The sequence below is a fragment of the Triticum aestivum genome, chromosome 7B (genome assembly GCF_018294505.1).
Source record: "Triticum aestivum cultivar Chinese Spring chromosome 7B, IWGSC CS RefSeq v2.1, whole genome shotgun sequence".
NCBI classification, from domain to species: Eukaryota; Viridiplantae; Streptophyta; class Magnoliopsida; order Poales; family Poaceae; genus Triticum; species Triticum aestivum.
In genome coordinates, this window is record NC_057813.1 from 66,322,565 (window position 1) to 66,346,893 (window position 24,329).

A 24,329-nucleotide genomic window follows, 5' to 3' on the forward strand; every position below is an offset into this window, starting at 1 on the left:
AAAAAACCCCAGGAGCCCTCACGCATACGGGCAAGCAGTAAGCGCATAGGGAAATAGCCAATAGATCAGTAGAGCACACCCAGGGAGAAGGAGCAGCCTAAGTCTTGGCCAGTCTCCCTTCTTCCTCCACACAGCTCTAGGGGCAAATCTATATTATCACATATCGACCACACTCGGCAGGACTAGGGGTATTATCTCTCCGGAGAGCCCCGAACCTGGGTATGTCTTGCGTCCCGCGCTCGCTTATGCTGACCTCACCTCTGGAGCCCATCAGTGCCCTCGAGCCTCCTCCTCTCTTTAGCCATCCCATGGCATCCGCCATGCGCCCACCACGACAAGGGGACTAATCTACACTCTACTACAAATTCGTCCAAAGGAGTGGCCACAATCCACCACACCAAGAAACACAAAGCGCTCCCTCAATCCCCATCAATCAATTCGAACCAGAGAATCCTTCCAGGATCTCACCTACACTTAATGAATCTAATCAAAGTAGAATCCTGGTGAATCAACAACCATGATAACATATGAGAGGGAAATCATAGGCATTCACATAAGCACATAAACATAAACTGATATACACACAAACAACAACAAAAATACACAAAAATTGAATTTTTAAAGGACATACACGACATACTGAAATACCCACTACAAACCTTAGTAATCCTGAACCTAAAACCAATCCCTAGAAGCAAATCAGTATGCACCTACAAGCCTACACAGATTGCATGCATTACAACCAAACAAATAAAAGATTCAACTAAAAACATCAATTACCTGAAAAGGATGAGATGCATCGATGGCAATCCGTCAGCAATCCACAAACATGCAAAAGATAACAGAGACAAACAAAGAGAATCACTTATTAATATTCAGATCAAGCAATAAAACAACAAATCAAACACACATCTACAAGCAGATGAAGCAGAAGGACCGGATCTAGCAAGAAACTACATGAACCCTAACTCCTCGGCTGAAAACAAGAACACGATAAGCAGAAAATAAACTAAGGAAAACAAGCTCAAGAGGGCAAAAAGGAATACCTGGATGATGATCAGATGCACCAAGATCAAATCCTGAAGCAAACATGTCGGGTGGTAGGTGCGACATATGCCAACGGGTGGCTAATCATTGTGGGAGCCAGTAAGACATCACCGGTGCCTGGAAACGGGATAAGGCGAAGACATGCACGCCGGTGAATCTTACCCAGGTTCGGGGCTCTCCTAGGAGATAACACCCCTAATCCTGCTCTGCGGGGTCTCCGCATGATCACTAGATCAACAAGTAGCTACAAGATGCTCCTTGAGCTGTTTAGCTAGAGGAAGAGAAGGGCATGGCTAGCTCTCCTCTTCTCTCTATGTGGTGTATAAAACTCTAAGAGATCAACCCTTTGCATGGGTGCCCTGGGGGGTTTATATAGGCCTACCCCCCAGGGGTACAATGGTAATCCGGCTAGATGCGGGTCTAAGCCGTCAGTGTCTGTAGTCAACGGCTTCTCCGCCGACTGCTAGGGCCCGCCGACTAGTGGGTCTCGCTGGCTGCCGGCCTCTTGGCCGACAGGCCTGGCCCACCGCCCGGGGGTCTTGTCGGCTGCTGGTTACTGTAGCCTTACTCCTGGTGACGATGGCTTTGTCGGGATAAGCATGGCTACAGTGCCGCCGCCCGGCGGGCATCCACTATGGCTTTACCACATCTTATCTACTTAACGATGCACAAACTTCCAGGGCGGGGGCAGACGGACTACTGGGTGCCGGCCTCCCCCCGGGCTGACTGGTCAAGTCCAGCCGCCTTTTGGTATCTCTCTAGCAGTAGGGGCCCGCCGCCTGCGGGCCGTACTAACAACCTGTCATGGGTGACGTCATGGTCAACATGGCGACAGTGCCGCGCCGGACAGGGAGTGGACGTCCCGTACGGTGCACTGTAGCCACGCTCGCTCCGGGATTCGGGGGTGGTAGGCTTCACTGTAGCCACGCCCCATCTTATCGCTATTATGTGGGTGCAAACTTTGAGGGTAGGGGTCAGGCTGCCTGCTAGGAGTCGGCCCTCTTCGAGAGAGCTCTTAGAGCCTTGCCGCCTTCTAGCAGCAGGTCGATGGGACAACCGGCCAAGAGAAGGCGGCCCTACGTCTTGGATGTTCGAGGGCTCAGTCAGCCCGATATTTTTAAAGAGCCAGGGGGAGCCGGTTAGGCTACCCGTGGTCATTTACTCCGACAGTAGTCCCCGACGTTGGTCGGGCTTCATGGCGGAAAGGGGGACGAGAAGCCCAAGCAGCTTCCTATCTTGAAGAGCCGGCAGCTAGGAGTCGGCCACAATCAGTCACGCCGTTTGGAAAGTTTTGGAGTCTGAAGGCAGGAACCAGATGGCGCGCGCGCCAGGCGTCTGGCTGGCCGCCCGCGGTCCGTGCGCCACGCGGCACCCATCGGCTGAACCAGCCTGCTAGCCCACACGCGTGATGGGACGTCGCTGCAAGTTGGGGCCCGCCACTACCATGCCTCGGCCCACAAGCGGATCCTCTTTGGCCGAGGCGGACGGTTGGCATTCCAGCGGCAGTTACCGCACTCCGTTAAGGCGCAATAATTGCATGTCATGGGGGAGTGGGTGCAGTTAATCCCACGACCCCCACTTCCCGCCCCCTTGGCTTTGTCGCTCTATGGCTATAAATAGGGGGAGGATGGGGAGCGGCAGACGCACACACGCTCGTCCCCTACTCCACCATCTTCCTCTTCTTCTTGTCCGTCGCCGTTCCTGTCCGCCGCCGTGCCGCATCTCTAGCCATGTTGTTGTGCCATAGCTCGTCGCCGCCGGGTTGCGCTTTAGCCATCGCTGCACTTTCTCCATCAGCTTCTCGTCTTCATGGCGCGCGCCGGAGCCTGGCATGGCTCCAACGTCCACGAAGGCCACATCGATTTCCTTCGCAAGACGCCGCGGTTGCCCGACAAGGACTACATGAAAGTCCGCCTCGCATCGGAGGGGGAGATCTCGCCGGCGCCGGAGGAGGGCGAGCGCGTCATCTTTCGGTTGCATTGCATGTGCGGCTTCGGCCTATTGTCAAGCGGCATCTTCCGCGCCTTCCTTGATTTCTATGGCCTCCAGCCGCACCACCTCATTCCGAACACCATGGTGCTGCTATCCGCCTTTGTCACCCTGTGCGAAGGCTATCTCGGCGTCCTCCCCACCATCGAGCTTTGGGGCGAGTTCTTCTACTTGAAGCTCGGCACCATCGTCAAGAGCGTGCCGGCACAATGTGGCGCCTTTGTCGCGGTGCGGAGGTCGGCTGTCGAGAACCCATTCCCCCTCCCCCCATCACGCTGATACAGTCGGTGAAGATGTGGTAGCAGTCGTACTTCTACATGAAGAGCGTCTTCCCAGAGGGCGACTGTGTCAACCTGCCGGCTTACGCAGCCGGCCCGCCGGCTGGGAAGCGGCCTAACTGGTCATATCGGGCTAGGTCGTTGTCGACCTCGGGAGCCGCCGCCGTCTCGCGGCTCCGGGTGATGGTGAAGTCGGAGGGCCTGACCGGGCCCGACTTGCTAACTGCCTTCGTGGCGCGTCGGGTGCTCCCGCTCCAGGGCCTCCCTCACATGATATGCCAGATGAGCGGGCATCTAGACCCAAGCCGGCTGTGCACCAAGAAGATGCCTCACGTTGAGGTAGCTCACTTGGTGAACTACTTCTCAAACTGCAACCTCCTAGAGGAGGAGTGGCGGTTCAACAAGGAGCTGTACTCGCGCGCGAATCCGCCACCGATGGTAAGTCCTCTTCTCTTCTTTTTTCTTCAGATGTTGAGTTATCCTTGGTCGGCTTGACCAATCGGCCATAAACAGAGTGCCCTCCTCCAACCAGCAGCCGGCGCCACGGGGCCGGAGCGTCAGTTCCTCCCTGACTGGGTGGAGAGCGATGTGGACGACCCCGACTTGGGGGCGGCCGCCTTGGACGACGACGCCACAAGAGGAGGCGGCAATGCAGGTGGCTCGGGACTCGGGGCCGGCCTCGAGCACTAGCCGAATGAAGACGAGGCAGAGGTCGCCCCGCGCCGCTAGCCGGCGTCTGACCAGCAAGGTGCGAGCTCATCTGTCACGCCAGCTGCGCGAGGCAGCGCACAGAAACGCCGGGCCACGCCGTCTATGTTCTGCAGCCGGCCGAAGAAGCCCAAAAGCTCGGTCGCGGCAACCAAGCGAGACAAGGAGGTCGCGAAGGCAACCTGCTTCCGCAAGGTGGTGAAGGATCCACAGATGGTTTCTGCGTAAGTGTCGACTCCTTCACGCATTCTTTCTTCTGTCTTGCCAATATTCTTCTGATTTTTCTTCATCTTGTTTGGAAACAGAGCTCCGCTCTCTCTTGAGCGGTCTGTCACCACCTCCGTGGTTGGCGTAGCAGGAGGCTCCACCAGCGCTCACCGCATGGACCCTCGCGCCGAGCTTCAGGCGGCAACAGAGAGGAACGCGCGGGAGGCACATGAGGAGCGGGAGGTGGAGCAGCAAAGGGCGGCTGCCGCCAAGGCGACACAGGAGGCGGCGGCAAGGGCGCAGGCCGATGCAGCGGCCAAGGCTTAGGTGGATGCCGCAGCGGCGGCGCAGGCGGAGGAGGCCCTACGCAACCAGCCCCCGCAGCTCATCATTCCCCTCCGCTCCATGGTGCCTGAGGTCCCGGTGACGCCGCCAGAAGGAACCGGCGGCAACCAGCCGGTTATGGAGAGGGAGGAGGGCGACGCCGTCGCCCCCGAGAAGGAGGTGGCTCCACCAGCATCGACTGCGGCGGACCAAGGCGGCCAACCAAGCGTGCCACCCGTGCCGCCGGCTGGAGGCGAGCCGACTATGAGGGCGGACCTTGTGGTCCGATCTCCGGTACGCCAGCGTGTAGGGAAGGCGGCCTCGGCGCCGTTCCCGCAGAAGGCCAGGGGCTCGAGCTCGTTGGCCCAGGAGCTGGAGACGGTGAGCGTCAGCTCGCCGGACTGGACACCGGGGAGTGGGACGTCATGCTGAACGAGGCAGCACAGGATGTCCGGACTCGGCTTTAGTCTCAGGCCACTGCCTTGAAGAACTACAACCAAGAGTTCCTGGCGACACGGGCAGCCATCCGGGTAAGCCCTTCGCCTCTTGCTTCTTGCTCCTGTATTCTTCCATGGGGGCGCGTCAGCGCACCCACTGGGTGTAGTCCCCGAGTTCCGGGTCGGCTGTTTAGCAGGCGGCCTGGAACTTCTAAGTAGACTCGGGTGCTGACTTGTCTTTATTTGCTCGTCTGTCCCTTTTGTAGGACTATCATAACCTCCGTGCGGCCGCCTTCAACTCCCATGTCCGGGAGCTAACTCAGAAGACTAGCGGAGCTCTGCCTTCCTCTGGGCGCTGAACCACGATGACAGTGCTGACCACCCGGCTAGTTACGAGAATGTAAAGGAGCATGGGCTCTTTCTCAGTCGGTGCCGCTAGGACAGGCGGCGTGGTCAACATCTTCTTCTGCTTGTGAAAAGCATCGTCCGCCTGGTCGTTCCACTCGAAGTGAGTGGATTTCCTCATGAGCTGATACAGGGGGAGAGCCTTCTCCCCTAGCCGACCGATGAAGTGGTTGAGGGAGGCCAGGCACCCGGTGAACTTTTGGACATCTCGAAGCCGGGTGGGAATCTTCATCCTCTCTATGGCCTTGATCTTCACTGGGTTGCATTCGATGCCACGTTCAGAGACCAGGAAGCCTAGGAGCTGGCTGGCTGGTACTCCGAACACGCATTTCTCAGGGTTGAGCTTGATCTGAAATCGGTGCAAGTTATCAAATGTTTCCTTGAGATCTTCTAGCAGGGTGCCACGCTTCTCCGTCTTCACCACAATATCGTCTACTACCACCTGGGCGGCACGTAGGTTCTCGAGTGGCATGCCGTAGACTAGGCGGTCAGCACCCAGCATGTTGGCGATCGCCGTGCCATGCTTTTTGATAACGCCGATCCGGCTGGGTCCGCCAGCAGGCGGCGTGCCAGATGCGGCACAATCAACCTTGCACTGGTAAGCCTCGGTGAGGCGTCTCATGGAGGCTATCTTCTTGCCGTTCTCGATCAGGGCAAGGCGGTGGGCCTCCAGCGTGTCGGCGTCAGCGTCAGCCGGGATGGGGGCAGACAGGTCATGCAGCACCGTCTGCAAGGTGTCGTGGGCGTTTCCGCCAGAGGCGACGCTGTGACTGATGACCAGCACCTCGGTGATGGTGTTGCCGCTGCTGTCGGCATGAGGAAGGGGGTCGTCGATGACCACCACATTGGTGGGGAAGGTGTCAAGCGATGCCGTGTCGGAATCGACAAGCATTGGGTCGGTGGAGCAGATTGACTCCAGGTCGGAGGTGCGTTCCTTGGCGATCTCAAGCTTGCCAAGGAAGTCGACGAAGCAGCTCTAGGAGCTGGTGGCACCCGCGCCTGGCGCGGGCTCGTCGGAGAGGCGGACCTCGCCGAGAAGATTGGCGAGGCAGCTCGCTGCGTAGGCGTCGTCGACGCCATGCAGCACGTCGGGACAAGTGCCATCGGACGTGCCAGGCTGGCTACGCTCGCTAGGAAGGAGAGGGTTCCCGTCCAGAGCAAGTCTCCGGACGACGGTGCACCTAGCCCCATGGTGGGCGCCAAATGTCAGGTGGTAGGTGCGACATATGCCAACGGGTGGCTAATTATTGTGGGAGCCAGTAAGACATCGCCGGTGCCTGGACACGGGATAAGGCGAAGCCATGCACGCCGGCAAATCTTACCTAGGTTTGGGGCTCTCCTAGAAGATAACACCCCTAATCCTGCTCCGCGGGGTCTCCGCATGATCACTAGATCAACAAGTAGCTACAAGATGCTCCTTGAGTTGTTTAGCTAGAGGAAGAAGAAGGACAAGGCTAGCTCTCCTCTTCTCTCTATGTGGTGTCTAAAACTCTAAGAGATCAACCCTTTGCATGGGTGCCCTAGGGGGTTTATATAGGCCTACCCCCTAGGGGTACAATGGTAATCCGGCTGGATGCGGGTCCAAGCCGTCAGTGTCTATAGTCGTCGGCTTCTCCGCCGACCGCTAGGGTCCGCCGACTGGTGGGTCTCGCCGGCTGCTGGCCTCTTGGCCGGCAGGCCTGGCCCACCGCCCGGGGGTCTTGTCGGCTACTGGTTATTGTAGCCTTACTTCTGGCGACGATGGCTTTGTCGGGATAAGCATGGCTACAGTGCCGCTGCCTAGCGGGCATCCACTGTAGCTTTACCCCATCTTATCTGCTTAACGGTGCACAAACTTCCAAGGCGGGAGTAGGTCGACTGCTGGGTGCCGGCCTCCTCCCGGGCTGACTGGTCAAGTCCAGCCACCTTCTGGTATCTCTCTGGCAGGAGGGGCCCGCCGCCTGCAGGCCGTACTGACAGCCTGTCGTGGGTGACGTCATGGTCAACAGGGCAACAGTGCCGCGCCGGACGGGGAGTGACCACCCCGTACGGCACACTGTAGCCATGCTCGCTCCGGGATTCGAGGGTGGCAGGCTTCACTGCAGCCATGCTCCGTCTTATTACTATTATGTGGGTGCAAACTTTGAGGGTAGGGGTCAGGCCGCCTGCTAGGAGTCGGCCCTCTTCGAGAGAGCTCTTAGAGCCTCGCCGCCTTCCAGCAGCCGGCCGATGGGACAACCGGCCAAGAGAAGGCGGCCCTGCGTCTTGGATGTTCGAGGGCTCAGCCGGCCAGATATTTTTGAAGAGCCAGGGGGAGCCGGTTAGGCTACCCGTGGTAATTTACTCCGACAAAATACGAACCCCAGATTGCAAACTCCTGCAACCAACACATATATCCACACAAAAGAAACAACGAGGTCAGCAGATCTAGCAAAAAGAAAACAGAAAACTCAAGCAAATCATGAACCATAGCTTGGGAAGGGGAAGCGGGAGGGGAAGCTAAGAAGCACGAACCCTAGCTCGACAAGGGGAAGAGAAGAAGAGCTAGACTGAAGGACAGAGGGGGGAAGTGACTGACAACATAGAGGAGGGGAGAGGATAAGGCCAGGACATCAGCGACGGTCGACGTTACCCGATAACAGGCTGGGCTCCTTAACGGGCGAACCAAGCCAAAAGAGCCAGGCCGCGCCCCACGCCACACGAGCCAGCCCACGCCCACCCGATCAACTGACCCAAAGCACCACTACTAGAAAAACGGCTATAGCTAATATGAATATTAATGGCGCACCACGTATGGGGTGCGCCACTGCTATATAGCAGTGGCGCACCACATATAGGTACGACATTAAACTCCAAATACTAATGGCGCACCACATCCACGGTGCGCCACTACTAACAAATATTTTTTTTTATTTTTTTTCAAAACTAGTAATGGCGCACCAGGGGATAGTGCGCCATTACTAGTTAAACTAGTAATGGCACACCACACCCTCGGTGCGCCACTACTAACAAATTATTTTATATTTTTTTAAACTAGTAATGGTGCACCAGGGGATAGGGCGTCATTACTAGTTCACCACACCCTCGGTGCGCCACTACTAACATTTTTTTATTTTTTTTCAAAGTTAGTAATGGCGCACCTGTGGATTGTGCGCCATTACTAGTTTAACTAATAACTAGGTAATTGCCCGTGTGTGGCAACGGGATACACAATTAAAACACTATGAGACAAACTGGTCTATCGTCAAAGCAACCACTACCATAACATCGTCATATATTTGATCTTATCTCTACTACTATTAAACAACAAAACATATTCATCACTAAGTGTATCCAGCCTTAACTACACATAATAAATCAGATCAATAACAGCCTCACAATCAGATCAGTTAACTTAATCTAACCGTTAAAATTAGGGTCTCGATAACTGCCACATGTGTGGTGTATCGGGTAGTTGTGCCACACGTCTCGTGTGGCATGGACAGCAACCAGCCCACACACCTACGTGTGGGCAAAACAACTAATGTCCACACACCTCTTTTTTTCCCTCCCAAACCCTCTCACACGCGTGCGTGTGGGCGAAGTTGATAACGCCCACACGCCCGTATGTCAGGCCTCGAACCCTCCTGGTCCTGCACGCCACGCGTGACGCCCACCACGCGCCCGCAGTTACCATGGTCCAGACCCTCGTCCATGTTCATTTAACTGCAGTTGCCATGTCGCTGAACTACGGTTGCCATGTCGAACAACTGCAGTTGCCATGGTTTCTCAACTGGAGTTGCCATGTATGGTCTGATCTAATGTAGTTGCCATGATTTCATAACTTTAGGAGTTGCCACATACTAACACTAGGCAGTTGAGAGAGTTGCCATGTGCTCACAAGCATGCTAGGGCAGTTGCCATGTAAAAAGGAAGAGTTGTCATCTGCTTACGTGCACATTAGGGCAGTTGCCATGTACGTGCACGTTGGGGCAGTTGCCATGTACCATGCAAAAACACATGGCAACTCGGTAAAATAGAGTTGTCATCTGCTTACGTGCACACTAGGCAGTTGTCGTGTACCCTGCAAAAACACATGGCAACTCGGGTAAAAAAAGAGTTGCCACCTGCTTATAAAGCACATTAGGGGCAGTTGCCATGTGCGTGGCAAAAACACATGGCAACTAGCAGCTTGGGTGTGGGAGAGGAGACGGGCGTGTGGGCGAGATGGCAAACGCCCACACACCAGCCCTTGTGTGTGCGTGAAAACTGGTGTGTGGGTGAACTGCTAAATGACCACACACCGGCCCCTCCGTGTGGTAAATTGGATGTGTGGGCGAACTATGTCACACACCACACACACGCCTTGTCCTACGTCGCACAAAAAAACGACCGGATTGTGCCAAGATTCGTGCACAAAGTACCTAATGGTCATCGTTGCATGTGGTTGAGATGGTGAACGCCCACACGTGTGGGCGTTAATATTTCCGTAAAATTAAACGAACCATGGGCCAAAACTGCATTTAGCAATTTTTACTGGCGGACGAAAACTCTGGCATCAGCGAGCGGACTATAGGTTCGTTCGCCAACAACCCAATCCCACCCTCAATTAGCGCTAACCTCCCACTTAATCTTTCGAGAAAAAGGAAAGAGATAAATACACCCACGGTCACTGTAATTGTGTTGAAAGCACGATACGGTCACCCAACTTTGAAATACGCTCGTTACGGTCACTGAATACGATGAGACGTGAATATACGGTCACTGTAGCGTGTATGCGGCGCGTACAGGCCTAGTTTGACCAACCATTGACCGCCACGTAGTGCTCTCTCATTCGGCCAATGATTAATGGAGGGGTTTTCTGTAAAATGACCAAAATCCCAAACTCTCCATCTCAAATCCCTAACCCGCGGTGCCCCTCTCAAATCCCCCTCGCCCCCTCCACTTCTCCTTGTAGCCTCCGCTGCTCTGCTCCGCCACCACCGTCGCCGCCGGCGAATCGGGCTGCCGCGAGCTCGTTCTTCTCTGCTTCTTTCCCCCGCAAGATCTGGCAGTCATGTCTGCCGCAAGCTCGTCGTCCTCTGCCGTCCGCCGGCGGGCGTTGGCGCTGCCGCTGATCCGCTGTGGAGGCTGCAAGGAGAAGGTGCGCATGTACATCTCCACCACTGAGAAGCACGACGGCTGGGTCTTCTACAAGTGCCAAAATCATGGGGTTAGTTCTTCGATTTCATATGCTTTTCATGGGGATAGATCCAAAGATTGGAGTTTTTTACCTTGGCTTGTCTTTTTGGGATAGGTGAGTTGTGAGTTTTGGCGTTGGGAATTGGAGTACGTGGAGTACCTCGTGGAGAATAAGTATCTGGTTGGTGATGCCGCCGTGGATGCTATTGGTGCGGCTGAGGAACACAGGGAGGAACTTCTAAAAGCACAAGAGATTACCTACATGAATGGATCAACAAGCTGGAACAAGAAGGCCAAGAGAGAGATGCTCATGAGTGGCAACGTCATGAGTGGCAATGACATGACCAGGCAGCAAGCTGTTGCACTGCTGAAGATTGGTACAGAGCTGGTGATGCTCATGAAGTTCCTGCTTGCAGTTGTTGTCATGTTAGGCCTTGGTGCATTGGTGCTATTCATGGTGAAGAAGTGAAGATGTTGAAGATGAAGATGCTGCATTGGTGATGCCAGGTTCATTTTGGCAGTCTGAAGTGGTGGCAGTCCTAGTTAATGTGTTGGCAGTCCTAGTTACGTGTCATGTAATGGTGTAAGCACCGGAAAATGCTATGTTGAACCATGTTTATTTTGGTTTAGTCAGATGTAATGGTGTCAAACTTGAAATGCTTTGGTGAACCCTGTGTCATCTATGATGAATATGTTGTTTCTTATATCATTCTGGGTGTGTGATCATTGTTTTGTCCTATTGAAAGGCATTGCTGGCATTGTTTTCTTATATCTCTCAATGAATGTGACCATTGTTTTCTTATATCATTCTGGCCTAAATTGATCAAAATGGATTAGTAGATAAGGCAGTGATTCAGCACAATTGGCATTGTTTAAACTTGACAATTGGCACAATTCAGCACAATTGCCAAAATTGACCAAATATGCATCCAGCATTCTGGGTGCCAAACTGACCAAATGGCAAACTTGACAAACATGCCAAACTGACCAAATGGCAAATCATTCAAGTGACAAACTTGACATGCCAAACTGACCAAACTTGCCAAACTGACATGACAATTTCCATAGACAAGTATAGTTGCATCAAAACTTGACAGTAAATAAGCAAACTGACATGATAACCAAATAAGTCTTACAGGAGATAGAAAACAAAGTAGCCATGTTTCTTACAGTAGATTGTTGCAGTCACTATGCATGAACATAACCAAAATCAGCAACTTGTTACCATAGATGATCATCTCAACAACACAGGTAAAATGATCATCTAGGTATCAAACACTTCATCTACTACAAACTACCTAAAGATATCAAATATAGAAGATTTGGTAGCCTTGTGTGGAGGATCAGTTTGGTTGTCCAAGCAGCTTGACTTTCTTTTTGCAGCAGCCATAGATTGCTCCCTTGCTTTTTGTGCAGCAGCCTTCATCCTCTGCTGAGCAGCAGCAAGCCTTTTATCAGCTTCTCTTTTGGCAGCAGCAAGCTTCTTCTCCTCCTCTCTTTTGGCAGCAACAAGCTTCTTCTCCTCTTCTCTTTTGGCAGCAGCAAGCTTCTTCTCCTCTTCTCTTTTTGCAGCAGCAATTCTCTTCTCTTCCTCTCTTTTTGCAGCAGCTGCTTCCCTCTGTAGTCTTTTCTCTTCCTCCTTCTTCTCAGCAGCAACTCTTTTCTCTGCTTCTAGCCTTGCCTTTTTCTCAGCAGCTATTGTTTTCGTTGTATCTTGAGTAATCTGCCTGGTCTCAGCTTGAACTCTCTTGTTTAGCTCTGCTTCTTCTTTCTTTTTGGCAGTTGTTTGCAATGCAGCCAATCTTCTTCTTTCCGCAAGTTCAGCTTTCTTCTGTGCCACTTCATGTTTCCTCCTTGCTGCCTCTTCAGCTCTCCTCAACTCCTCTTCTCTTCTAGATTGTAGAATGGCCTGCTTCCTCTCCTCTAGTTCTCTATCTCTCTGGTTCTTCATGGCCTCCAATTTCTGTGCCAACTCACCTGACATGATTCTTCAACTGCATTGATGAGCCCCTTTTGTTTGTCTGACATGATTGTCCAAGGTTTAGTGTTTATAATGCCTAGATCTCTCTTAAGTGTGTCAAGAAACCATGCCCAGTTAGGAGTGTCCTCAACGTCAACCACAGCTATGGCAATTGGAAAAATGCAGTTATTGGGATCTACCCCAACAGCTGCAAGCAGTTGACCTTTGTATCTAGTCTTAATGTGACAACCATCAAGAAAGATGACAGGCCTGCAACCTTCTAGAAATTCTCTTCTGCAAGCATCTAGGCACATGTACAACTTAATGAACCTTCCATTATCAAGGGACACATAGAAAGAGGAGCCAGGGTTGCTTCTCCTAACCTCATGTGCATAATTCCAGAGAAGCTTATACTACCCTTCGTCATCACCATAGATTATTTTCATAGCCATTCTCCTTGCCCTCTGGAGCTTCATCCTACCAGGTGTCATGTGCCATTCCTTCTGAACTACCCTAGAGAAATTCATCAAGTTCATATCTTGATCGGCCCTAAAGCTCTCTAAGTACTTGAGTGCTAAGAATTTAGATGTAAAAGCCCTAATCTTCCACTTCTTGCTGCATGTGTGCTCATGCACATATCTCTTCACCATGAATGCCTTGGTCCTGTTGTCATATGATGCCCACAAATACCATGTGCAATCATCATCACACTTTGCTTTAAGTCTTTTCCTATCATTCAATGGCAGCTTGATATCAACTCTATTCTGGCAGGAGTACTCTTTAATTGCTGTCCTCAGTAGTTCTACACTCTCAAAGACTTGGCCAACATGGAATTGTGGCCTGTGTAGATCCTCTGGTCTGAAAGTGTTGAACTTCAAGTGCAACTCTTCATCATCTGAATCAGATGCCCACAAATCTTCACCTTCAGACAAGTCCTCATCTGAATTATACTCCTGTTTTCCTTTCTCTTGAGCTTTACTTTGGCCTTGATTTCCTTTCTGCTTTCCTCTCTCATTTGTTTTGTTCTCCTGTTTCTGTTCTGGTTCATCCTGATCAACATTATCTGCATACAAGTCATCATCATCATTGCCAATCTCATTGTCACTGTCCACAATTAATCCAGGGTCATAATCCTCATCATCTGTGTCACTAGGTGCATCATCATCTTGCATTGTATAGTTCATTTTGCTCTGCCTAGTACTCCTCCTCATTGATGTGCTTCCTACAACTGGCTCTGTTGCATTATCTTTGTAATGACTAGGTTGTTGCAGTACAACTGGCTCTGGCTGTGTTGATGGCCTCCTCACAAACTCAAATTGATTCACATCCTCATTTGCATCCTCAGGGAATATAACCTGGAGAGGAATAGGTGCCCCTGTCTCTGGCTCTGCATCTGCCTCTGCCTCTGCATGCTCTGTTTCTTCCTGATCCTCTATAGTGTCTGTAGTACTGATGTCAACTCTCTTTGCAGGGCTCAAGACTGGAGGCAAATGTGCTCTTGGATTGTGGACAACATCATCTTCATCTGGATTAGCCTGAAAGCTTTGATCATGATCCAGGTAGATGCTAAAGAAATGGTGCCCAATATCAACAAAAGCCATCATCCTATCTGCCTGCTCATCATCACTCAGTTCCCTCAAACCATTTGTGTTGGGTGTAAGAATTGGAATGCAGTAGAAAACCTTGAGTCTGCCTGCCATCTCATAGCCTATTTCCTCAACTAGACTTTCAACTAAAATTGGTGAAAGTTACCTTCTCCACATGATCATACCAAATGGAACGGTCATTGACATAAGCACGGTTCGTTCCATGCCCAACAAAAAACCCACCATGATTGATCTCCACAGAGAAATTGCTGCTTCGGCGGCCTGACACAGCAACACATGTACAACATACATCAGGATCGACATAAATCTCCACATCATTATCAATTTGTTTGAACATCTAAAACCCTAAGCCCCAATTCTGGTACCCCCAAATCCCATGCGAAAACCCTAGCAGAATTCGGCCTATCTACCAACTACAAAACATCCAGTAGGGCAATGCGGGCCGAAAAGGAGGGTTCTTGACATCAAAACGGCAAAAAAGGGGGATGATTCAGATTAGGCGACTTACTGTACACGGGGGCCGCCGCCCCTTCTGCACGACGAACAGGAGACATCGACGCCGCCTCCCACGGGTGGCGAAGGCGCGCGACGACACAACCACGCAAGAAATCGGGCCGTCGCCTCCCCAACCCTCCGATGATCGCCGGGGTGGCGTCGCCTATGCAGCTCCCCCTTTCTCTGTCGATGAAGACGAACAGGCAGGTGAAGTGGTGGAGGGACGAATGGGTGATGAGGCGTTGCCCGAGGGCTTTTTTGCTTATTTCCACAGCCGCGCCGCCCCGGTTCGCCACCTGTCCCCCAACGAGCAGTCAACACGTGGTCAAACAGCCTGTACGCGCCGCATACGCGCTACAGTGACCGTATATTCACGTCTCGTCGTATTCAGTGACCGTAACGAGCGTATTTCAAAGTTGGGTGACCGTATCGTGCTTTCAACGCAACTTAAGTGACCGTGGGTGTATTTATCTCAAAAGGAAACTGCTACCTCCCCGCACACCTCTCACGAACAGTTTCATGAACGGCCTCCCCGCCGCCGTAGGTTCTCCCACGCCCCCACCATTCCGCGTCTGGTCGCCGCCAGCTCCCCTCCTCTTCTGGCCGCCGCCACGTTGTCCTCCGCGCCAGGCCGCCGCCACCGCTGCTCTCCCGGATCCAACACCAAGCTTGCGACGAAGGGGTTGGAAGAACTGGCCGTGAGTGCTCGAGGTCCGCTCCTTCTCCACAGCCGCGCCACAGGACGGGAGCCTCCGCGTGCTCCTGCTCTTGTGACGACGTGGTCGTTCTTACACTGGACCACTCCATCCCCCACCACATGTCTGCCTCCTCCGATCTCCATCTCTATCTGTGTTATGCTCGCCGGTGCCGTTGAAGCAGGATCCCGTGCTTACCAAATCGGCAGGTCTTCTCTCCCTTGTTTCTCCAATATGCTCCCTCCCCAAGACCCCAACCCGTTCGTAATTCTGGACATGGTGATGACGCATAGTTTATGTAATTATAAGCTGCTGGCATATTGAGATGTTTGGTTCGCTGTATGGGAAGTATCTGATTGGTTCAGAAGCTGTGTGTGCACGACTTTCTAATTCGCTTTTTAATCCAATGTTGTTTGTTCGGATGTTAATGCACAAAGTTTGGCCTTTGCTGTCTGAAAAAAGGGTTCAGTGCAAGCAGATCCTGCGATGTCTCAGTTTTATTTATCTTATCATCATTTGCTTCTAGAAAATATTGTAACTTCTAATATAGGGCATAAATTGGAGGGATTCTATTTAGCCTTTTTTTGGGGGGCAGAACAAGTGTGATTGATTTTGTTACACATTGTACTTTTTTTGTATGTGACTTTTTTCCTCGCCCATTTAGGTTCAGTTACACATTTTACTTTTTTGTATGTGACCTTTTGCTCATGTGCATGCATGTACTCTTTTTCCTGTACTCAATGTATAGGGCATAAATTTAGCTGCCAGTTTTCCTAGAGCAAGGCTTTGTAGTTTGCACTCAACCTATGTGTGATTTGCAATCAGTATGAAGTCCAGTATGCTGCTAATAGTAATTTCCCGCTCTCCTTTCTTTTGCTATTTGTCTGTAGTGAACTCACATCACTTGACATGTACAGGTCTGTTGAATTGTTGACCCAATTAGTTGGACTATTAGAAGTGCTCTTCTCCTTAGGAATTTGAATGCAAATCCCTTCCAGGCATCACCGCAATAGACTGATATATATGACAGTAGTAATTAGTACAAAGATTCTTATCTCCTGCCTGGAGCATTCTATTTCGAGAAACATGGCCAAGAGATGCCCTTTTTTTGCAGATATCACAGTACAGATTGAAGATCGATGTCACTTCCTACATAAAGGACCAAGTGTGTCATTTGTATGCATCTCTATTAGGTTCTTTCATTTGTGATCTAAGAGGTACTGTTAGACATATATAATCCTGATTGGCTACCTGTATTTTTCAGTTTGTTTGCAGACCTGGACTGGCCCTTATTTGGGCATAGGACATGCCTGTACATTTTGTGGAAGTTACAGGAGAGGCATGCTATTTGAAATGGATAAATTGCAAATGTTGGTATAGCTCCATTGGTCAGGACCTGACTATAGAAGAGTGAACACTAAATGATGTCAAATGAAGTACATTGGTCAGGATCTCCACGTAGTAAGTGTTATTCTTGCTCCACTAGCTTAAACATCCAAATTGTCTGTTGACGGGTTGAATGGTTGGTATGTATGGGTCGTCGCTTGGTACAGCCACAGGGGGAAGGGCCGGCCACTGAACTACATTGGTCAGGACCTGTAGGTAATGAGTATCATCATTCCTGATTTATTCTGGTGATAAAGATGTGATACCGATGCACCCTGATGATTTGCTTCTATAGGAACTAGCAATATTTTTTGTTTCTGACATGCCCAAAATTGCATCTCAGAAGTTAATTTGATGGATTCTGTAATTTGGCCGGCTTATGTGAAAACCACTTATTCCCATTCCTCTATACATGCACTTGCATCTCTTTTTTTTCCCGGTGCTTATTGACAATAAGATTGAAGATGTATTTTTCTTGATTGGAAATATTATACCTCAAATATAATTCAACTGTGGAAACAGTGACGACTTTATGCCCTCAAGTGATTATGTCAGTTATACATTTTATGAGGTTTAGGAATTAGGACTGGTGACAACATGTGAGCACCAAGACATGAACCGGTGAGCTTAACATTTATTTATAATCTCAATCCATTATGTGAGCTTAATATTTATTTATACTCACACCAAGCATCACCAACAACATGTGAGTTCAATATTTATTAATAATCTCATTACAGTATGTTTTTGATCATTCCCATGGGTGGATCAATAATAGAACCAGTATAGGTGTGATCACACAGACAAACACAGACATCACTCGATAGTTGCACAAGACAAATTGGGAATTTAAATAGTTTTTTTGTAAGCCTGTCTAATAACTAGCCGATTAGGTACGCACAATATTTAGTTACTGCTCTGGACAACATGCTCTCTGACGGTGGCATCTGGGATGACGACGCGCATGCGGACAGCGGCGTCCACCAGCACAAAGGCATTCCCGTGGAGGGCGGCATGCGATGAAAGCCGAAGCCCGGGCGTAGGTGTGTTGTTAGGCCATTGGTTGTAAGTGACATTGTAAAAATTACTCATTAATAAGTTGTTTCTCCTAAAAGACTAAATATGACATGAATGATGCGTCGTAGATTAATTTTTGGAGGTAGGAGGAGAGCGGGTCTTATTATTTTGGTGTGCCGTCATCCTCGCCACGATAGAATCAAAGCGCCCCCCCCCCCCCCCCTCTCCCGTTTGGAGTGGTGTGGAGTATGGATACAGGACTCGGTATCTTGAGTCTCGACAACAAAGGGAGGGGCAAACTGTCGCCGCCATTTTCCGCTTACTGAGAAAGTTAGGAGAGAGTGAACTATGACTTTTTGATGATACGTGTTACTAGTAAAGAAGAAGAGATTCACATATGGAACTAAATGAATATGGCTGAGAATGAGTGATTTTTCCGCCGCAAAGATCCTTTGGCGCTACTATGGTAGTGGTTAATTTCACGATAGACCAATTTGCCGCCACGGTAGCGTTTTAATTGTGTATATCCATTGCAACGCACGGGAAAATACTAAGAGTATATATACAAAAAAGGAACTGTCATACCAAGTGTCCATGCATACGGCTATAACAAAATTCCGAGAAGCAATAGTATGTAGATAAAACTACAACAACCAGTTTTGTGCATAAATAAACATTTATGTGCTTACGGCTATAACAAAATTCCGAGAAACAATAGTATGTAGATATTACTACAACAACCAGTTTTGTGCATAAATAAGCATTTATGTGATGCAAATCCAAGTATATATGTCTAACTTTTCATTGCATACTTATAAATAGCTATTACATGGTATACTTTAAAACCTATTCAAGAAACGAACAAAACTAAATCTCAATTCTATTATACGTTAAAAATATGTAAAATCTCTCTCTCATGGTCACGGTCTTCCACCCCGAGTCCTACTGTCTCTCCCGTTAATCTCTCTCAATTAATCCTGTGATAACATCTCATTCACTCCCGCTAAAATATCTCTCTCCACTATTCTCCCGCAAATCTCTCTTTCAGTTCCTCCCGTGATAATAACTTCTCAAAAGAAAGAACTCCCTCCCTCCCTCCCTCCCTCCCTCTCTCTTTCCTGCTGTGAAAATCTTTCTCTTCTATGAAATCCAAAAATGCTACAGCTACGCACAACAAAGTTCTTCCTTTACTAAACTTCCTAACTTTTTTTGACGGATACGTAAACTTCCTAATTTATCTCTCCACCCCCATGAATTCAATTGGGTGGGCCTCCCTCCTCTAATTTCGCCCAATAAAAAACTGCCACCTCTATTACATTAATTACATAAGACTGATTACGTATGAAATCTCTCTCTCTCCCTATGCCCTTCATGCTCTCGGAACGACAATCCATCAATCCATAACAGAACGGTCATACAACTAATTAGCCGCTAGCAGAATGACAACCCATCAATCCATGGAATGTTTTTTTCTGGTGGGTCCATCCATGAATGGGGTGGCCATTGCAAAAGTCGACCATGTGTGATATGTGTTCGTGTATCATCCAGGTCACGTGTAACTATAACTTGACGAGCTTTAAGAGTTGTGCCGCTTGAATTCTTGCACAGCTCCCGCTGCCCGTCTCGGTTGCATCTTTGATGTCGGCGTCTTCCTCGAGACCGCACTTGCCGCTTAGCCCATCAGGCCCCAACTCCACCAAGAATTAAGATTGAAAAGTTATGATCTGAACAACAGGAGCTGCTCCAACGCAAAACACGGTGGATGTTTCACCATTAACAACCTCCGACGGCAAGGAGAACAAGCTGGTAACATGGTAATCCTCGGAGGTGAAGGAGAGCATTCAAAAAATCTTCAAACCCTAGTCACAAAAGGAGAGGATGAGGCATAAAATATAAGATTCTCACGCTAGAAACGAAGTCCGCGATCTCCTCCGTCTGTCCGAGGAAGACGACATCAGCCTGCCGTCGTCGCCTTCCCGCGGCACCGTCCCCGTCATGGACGACGACATGAGGGTCTACAAACTCTCCAAGTGCCTCTGGGAGGGCACGGTGGCGGACACGCTTGCGGAGAGGGCGAGGTGCCGGGAGCATCGCGCCGCTGACAGGGCCACGAGGCGCCACCACGAGCGGAGGGGCTTCGCAGAGCTCGAGGCGCCCTACTCCTGCCTCGCCGCGGAGGTGGAGGCAATCGCGTCGCGGCGGCCATGCGGAGTGCTCAAGACGGTGTTCGGGATGATCGGCGACGAGAGGGCGGTGGCGCTGGAGGCCAAGGTTAGGAGGCAGCGGCGGGCGGAGCTGAAGGCCGGGATGAAGCGGGACGAGCTGAGGGGCCAGGTAGCCAGGACGCTACTCGAGCTCATCGAATGATTTGATTTCCTTCCAGCAAAAAATATGACATCGAGCAGGAGAGCCGCCGGACGGAGCCGTAGTAGCGGTTGCGCAGGGAGTCCACGCGCCTGGCGGCCAGCTTGTTGGAAAAATTTACAAATATTAATTTCGACTTTATTTGCAAAATCTTTCTGGAATTTGTAAAATGGGCATAACTTTTGCATACGAACTCGGATTAAAAAAATTTTTATATGAAAAATCATCTACTCGTTGAAAATTTTTAGAATACCCAAAAACCTAACAGAATAAAAGATAAGGGGCTTTTAAGATCTAGAGGGTGAAAAACGGAAAAAAAATCAAAGTTAGTAATGGCGCACCTTTTGCTAGGTGCGCCACTAGTAACAGAAAAAAAATTGGTTTCGAATTTTTTGTTTTTGGAAAAAATGTTCAAAATATGATACGTAATATGACAGGGAAGTTTGAAATATTTTTTCAAAATTTCATCACACTCATGAACATGAACAAAGTCCTAGACATCAACAAGGTTTAATAGGATTGATATGATATATATATCAACAAGTGTCTGTTAAATGAGCTGGTGCTAGGGTTGGATAGAACTGCAAAGTTAAGCGTGTTTGGGCTGGAGTAGTGTGAGGATGGCTGACCTTTCGGGAAGTTTGATCACAAAGTGCGATTTGACTTGAGACTAGGCATATTGACCCGAGATTAAGAAATAACGAAAAAAATTGATAATAAATTTGTTTATATTTTGAAAAAAACAATTTCCGAAAAAAAAATTGGAAATAAATTGTTAGTAATGGCGCACTTCTATTGTTTATTTTTTGAAAAAAACAATTTCTGAAAAAAAAATTGGAAATAAATTGTTAGTAATGGCGCACTTCTAGGCATAGTAGTGGCGCACCAAATGTGCGACATTAATATTTGTTACTAGTGGCGCACCTATAGTGCGCCATTAATGGCAAAAATAGGTGCGCCACTAACATGCCTTTTTCTAGTAGTGCACGGGTCATTCAAAAAAAATTGAATCTTTTTTTGAAAAAAACAATTTCTAAAAAAATTTGAAAAAATATTGTTAATAATGGCGCACTTCTATGTGGTGCGCCATTACTAAGTCAGATAGTAATGAGGCACTTCTAGGCATAGTAATGGCGCACCAAATGTGTGTCATTAGTATTTGTTACTAGTGGCGTGATAATAGTGGCACACATATAGTGCGCCATTAATGACAAAAATAGGTGCGCCACTAACAGACCTTTTTCTAGTAGTGTACGGGTCAGTCAACGCTAGCTGGCCCAACGAAAACAAAACACAGTCAAAACAGAAGGAAAAAAACGCATCTTAAAGCACAATCCAACGGCCCAGAATTCGACTGACGCAAAACTAAAAACTCAGCTGACTGAAAGGTAGCTATAATCCAACAGCCCAGAATTCGACTGACGCAAAACTAAAAACTCGGCTGACTGAAAGGTAGCTATTTCGTAACATTTTCCCATATGTGTGTACTTGAACCTAACACTATAGTGTATATATATGCAAAATATTTGTGTACTTGAACCTAACACTGTACTGTATATATATGCATACCGTTGCGTGGACAAACCAAACGAAGTCCACCTTTTCTCGTTATGTTGATATTGTACTGTATATGCATACCGTTATCAATACCATTAGATTAATCATAAAATGGTGCTTGCGATTGTAAAATACAGAGAACTAGTTTGTACAAAGTTAGGGACACGCGTGCAATACAATCAGATGGCATTACTATGACTAGATATGGATGGAGTATAATTTTTCTTTTCTGTGTGTTGGAGTACAATTATTTTTTATGTGTGGGAATTCAACAAGATACAACCGGTCGAGAAGAAAGCCCCACGCTATTCATGCACAAAATACCGCAAAAAACAAGAAGCAACATGCACACGTACAACACAAACACCAATGGACGGCAAGAATTTCGGGCGTGCCCAATGCATGCATGTGCATGTGCCATAGGACAGCTATAAACAGGCTCGGGTGGCTAGGACGCGGCCGGCCGAAAGTTTAGGCCGGTGCGCCGGCCTCGCACTCCACATACAATAAGATGGCATACTAATGTTGTCTCAAAACAAAAGGATGACATTACTAATGATTATATATGGATGGAGTATAATTTTTCTTCGTGTATGTAGGAGTAACACTTTTTAATATGAAAACATAATTTATTTCCCTGTCAATACAATAAGATACAGCCGATTGAGAAGAAAGACCCGCATATTCATGCAACATCGTAGAAAAGAAAGAAGAAAGAAACATACACGTACAATACAGAGACCAATCGACGGCAAGGATTTCAGACGTGCCCATGCATGCATGTGCATGTGCATGTTCCTTCCCGGAGCCATTGGACGTTTGGAGCTAGGTGGAGTAGGCCAAGTGCGTCTTTATGTCGGCGATCAAGAATCCGTTGAAGTTGGTGCGCGACGAGGTGGCGTAAGCGCCTATGTCGTCGAACACGAGCCAGTCCCCCACGTTCATCTCCGGCAGCTGGTACCCGGTCACCAACTTGTCGCGGGAGTCGCCCGTCGGCCCGAACACCGTCAAGGCGTACATAGTACACTTCTTCTCGCCGCCGGGAGGATGCGGGGCGGTGAGTGGCCTCGGGTGCGGCACGTAGTCGCCCAGGATGGTGCAGCTAAGGGCGCCGTAGATGTCGTCGTCCGAAGTACTGCCCCGGCTCGCCGATAACCTCCACGCCGCACCCGCGCGGGAAGTGCTAACCGAGCGCCTCGCTGATGGCCTCCGCCGCCTCGTCGAACGTGGCGTTCGGCATGAATCCACCGCCAATGTCGAGCACGTGCATGGGCGGCATGCCGAGCTGAGCGGCCGCGTCGTATGCCGCGCGGGTGGCCTCGATAGCCCCGCGGTACACATACGGCACCTCTGAGTTTTGCACACGTTCAGCTCGATGACGTCCATCGAATTCTTGATTCAGCAGAGTGTCGAGGAAGTAGATGAGTTCCGTTAACACGACGGCGTGGTGATGGTGATGGTGAAGTTATCCGCGGAGGGCTTTGCCTAAGCACTACGAGAATATGACCGGAGGCGTAAACTGTGAAGGGGGTGCCACACATGGCTAACAAACGTTGGTGTGTGTTCTAGGTGCCTCCTCCCCACGTAAATAAAGGAGGGAGGGGGAGAGAGGCAGCCTAAGGCGTGCCCAAGTAGGAGGAATCCTACTTAGACCTCTAGTCCAATTCGGCCTCCTCCCTTTCCTTTTGCCGGGCGGGGAAAAGAGGGAAGAGGGGAGGAGAAAGGAAAGGGGAGCCGAACCCCCTCCTCCTTCTCCTATTCAGCCTCCTACCATAAGGGGGGCGCCACCCCTTGTGGGCTGGTGCGCTCCCCTCCTATGGCCTATATGTTGGGAAACGTAGTAATAATTCAAAATTTTCCTACGTGTCACCAAGATCAACAAGGAGATGTTAGCAACAAGAGAGAGGGAGTGCATCTTCATACCCTTGAAGATCGCTAAGCGGAAGCGTTACAAGAACGCAGTTGATGGAGTCATACTCGTGGCGATTCAAATCACGGAAGATCCGATCCAAGCGCCGAACGGATGACGCCTCCACGTTCAACACACGTACAGCCCATGGACGTCTCCTCCTTGATCCAGCAAGGGAGAAGGATAAGTTGAGGGAGAACTCCGGCAGCACGACGGCGTGGTGGTGGTGGAGCTCGTGGTTCTCCGCAGGGCTTCGCCAAGCACTACGGAGGAGGAGGAGGTGTAGGAGGGGGAAGGGCTGCGCCAGGGGAAGGGGTGCGGCTGCCCTCCCACCCTCCCTCTATTTATAGGGTGAAGGGGAGAGGGGGTCGGCCCCCCTAGATGCATCTAGAGGGGGAGCGGCCAAGGGGGGGAGCTTGCCCCCCCAAGTTGGTGGGAGGCGCCCCCACCCCCTAGGGTTTCCAACCCTAGGCGCCTTGGGCCCTTGGGTGGGGGCACCATCCCACTAGGGGCTGGTTCCCACCCATATTCAGCCCACTTGGTCTCCCGGGGTAGGTGGCCCCACCCGGTGGACCCCCGGACACCTTTTGGTGGTCCCGGTACAATACCGATAACCCCCGAAACCTTTCCGGCGACTGAAACTAGACTTCCCATATATAAATCTTCACCTCCGGGCCATTCCGGAACTCTTCGTGACGTCCCGGAACTCATCTGGGACTCTGAAAAACTTTCGGTAACCACATAAAATTTCCCATTAGAACTCTAGCGTCATCGAACCTTAAGTGTGTAGACCCTACGGGTTCGG